The following is a 3,592-nucleotide window of genomic DNA, read 5'->3' on the forward strand; positions in this document are numbered from 1 at the left end:
GAAAGAGAATTTCTAAAGCAAGAAAGAAGAAGAAAAGTAAAAATTACTAATGCTAAAATGATAAAGCGTTTTCAATTTTTAGATATATTTAGAGCAAAGTAAATGACGATTATAAATATGTATGAAATAAGATGCATATTAAAAAAAGTATAATTCTCTTTCAACCTATACTAATCTACAATTTTAAAATTTTTTAACTTTTTGTTGTTTTTATCTATTATGTAGATTTAAAAACTTAAGCTATTGCTTAGTAAAATATTTATCACAAAATTATTTATTATCCAATAAAGTTTTTTCCACTATAAATAATATTAAAATAAAAGATATAGTTCTAATTAATTTTCACATTTTAATTAGAATTGTTTTTAATTGATCTATGAAATTTCAAGACATACAAATTTTCAAATTATTTAAATGTTAATTATTTTTTATGTTATAATTGAATATAATAAGAAATAATTATTAAAAGTTATCGATAGACAGGATTAAAAAATTTTGAAGAAAAATTAAATAAACAACTATTATAATGTTATAAAATCATTTGCAGTTATAAAGCCACTAGCATTACATATTAATCACAATAACGAAATATAATATTTAAAAATTAATAGTATAAGAATAATAGTAAAATCATCGATCAATTTAATTATTTTTTAATATTTAATAACAAAATAGTTTAACCTATTTTATAAATATTTTTATGACATTATGACATTATTTAACATTAGGTATAAAAATGTGGATGAAATTTAACTTAATCTTACGTAATATACTGAAAAATCTAAAAAGAAAAAATTAAATTGATATTTGCATTGTTGGAAACGTGAAAGTTAATTCTATATAGTAATTCTTTTACGTTAATATTGTGTAATCATTTTTATATCTGCTGAATATAATTTTAATTTTTTTACTATATTTATTCCTTTAACATAAAAAGAATTAAATATGAAATTGTAGTTGAATTTTATATATTATTATAAAACAATTTTATAGTTTTGAAATTATTCGATACATCTATACGTGTTTGATATTTTAATGAAGAAATAATGAAGAAATTTTGAAAAAGTAGTAATATGAACCATATTATGAATCAAATATATTGATGATATTAAATTTTATTCTTCAATCATACATACATTTTTTTTTAAATAAATCCTGTTGAAAATACGTAAAATAATATGTAATATGTAATATGTAGAATAATTCGTAAGTAATATGTATACACAAGCTTTTTACTTACGTTTGTGGTATAATGAATGATCGCATGTTGGGATTTAAAAAATGTGGCTCACAAATTTTCGACCCGCTTAGAATCCAAAAAAGGAAAGAACGACAAAAAATACGGTCACTATTTTACTTTAATACATAAATATTGGCGATAAGATCAAGTACAGTAAAATTGGCAGAAAGATAGAGTTCGTTCTAAAATCAAAAGCCAACAATCTAAATTGCCACATGCTCTCTTTCATTTCTTATCATACTCGCATAGTTTCTTTTTTCTTTATGCTATGCAGTGTCTTACCGGCTCTCCGAATTAAAGAATTAAAAAGTTACCTACTGCACCATAATAATGTAACTTGAAAGAAAGTGTCCGTACGAGTTAGGTTGATAGATAGATGTTAATGTATACAAGAAGGCGACAACGATCAAATCACAGTCAAGTAGTAGCAACAGCTACGACAGCCACTATATATCATCCCTTATTTCTGTCTCTTTAGAAAGAAGAAAATGTGTGTATTTTTACACTGGTATTCCTAGTGATTTAAATGTTCTGAAAACTTTAAAATCTATTCATAATTAATTTATACTGTAATTTGAATTAAATTCAAATCTTATTTTAAAACTATGGATGTAATATATTCATATACAAAAATCTTCATTTTACTTATCGATGTGATCAAGAACGTTTCTCTAAACTCTATAATTTTTATTAAAATTACACACGTGGAAGAAATGGAGAATAATACTAATTATGTGAGTTATCAAATTATAACTACAAACTTGTACAATAATTAATCTTTTTATCGTTGGGAAAAATATTGATACTAATCATATTCTAAAAATATTAATAAATATGAATATATGTAAGGTTTGTGTATATGTCTCTATAAAATAACTAGAAGAATTATTGTAAAATAAATATTGTACTAATCCAATTGCACTAATAGAAATCGAAATCTAAATGAAAAAATAAATATTAGATATTATGAATTTACATGTAGGTAAAAACCCTCAAAAGAATTTTAAAAATAATAAATGAGAGAAATAAATAACGAAATAATAACAATATTCAAATAATAAAAAATAAAAAAATGTTATTCCCTTTCTGTTATTATATATCGTTATCATATTTCTTCATAAAAATTGTATAAATCTTAATATAAAAATCAAAAGAAAACTGTTTAAAATTTAAAATTAGTTAATTTTCCTACATGAAAATTTAGATTTAAATATTTAAAAGAGTATGCTCGATAATATTTTATTCACTTCACTAAACTTTACAGGTCGTGTTTCGAATGTATCCGTATGTAAATGGTAATAAACTATATATTCTTAATTAAATTATATTACTATAGATCGTACTAAATTTCATAATAATATATATTTCGAATCTAACATCATGAGATTATTAATTTTTAAAAAGTATGTTGATTCTATACAGTTTAATAAATTAGACCAAGTTGTATGATAGATTAAAAAATTTTGCACAAATTTAAAGTAAACCTTTAATGAAATTTAATTCATATTCGAATAAATCAAATATTAAATACAGTAACAATTATTTATATCATTACAAATGCCATTACATTGTTATACATCAAATGACTTCAGAATTACTCATAGAAACAGTTTTTTTTAATAGTTGCTAAAATGGTCTATATATATTTTACCTTGAGTGAATGGTAATAAAAGAAATTATATTACTGTCATTGACAAAAAATTTACTAATTAGCGCCAGATAATCATCAGACTAAATTTAAAGATATATTAAACATCACATGTTAGCTTATCACATATATAAAAATTTAATATGTAAAAACTAATAAAACTATTATATATATATATATATATATATATATATATATCTGATTTTATCAGAATATTATTTTAAATATATTAAATATATAAATAGTATTTCATTTTTGAATAATAAATGATTTCCGGTTTCATTATTTATTAAATATTTACCAAATCGATTTGAATAATTAAAAAAAAATTTTTTTATGCTAATTTATACAAATTACTTATGTGGAGATATTGTTATTGAAAACTATCTTATTAAAATTCCTGCTCATACTAAAATAATATTTATTTTATTTAATTTCTTTTGTAGATCTTTTTTCTATAAAGTAAAATGTTCAAAATTCTATTGAGTTTTAAATAATCAATATCAATGAGAATAATAATACAATAATAACTATACCTACTCTACTATAAATCTATATATACTAATATTTTAACAAATAATTTTAATCGAGTAATTTATATTTAAAGAGTAGTTAATTTAATTGTAATGAATAATTACACTATTTAAAGATAATATAAAAACACGTAGGAAATGATTGAAACTTTCTGAAATTCTATTTATCAT

Source organism: Ceratosolen solmsi, unplaced genomic scaffold (genome assembly GCF_000503995.2).
Source record: "Ceratosolen solmsi marchali unplaced genomic scaffold, CerSol_1.0 scaffold57, whole genome shotgun sequence".
NCBI classification, from domain to species: domain Eukaryota; kingdom Metazoa; phylum Arthropoda; class Insecta; order Hymenoptera; family Agaonidae; genus Ceratosolen; species Ceratosolen solmsi.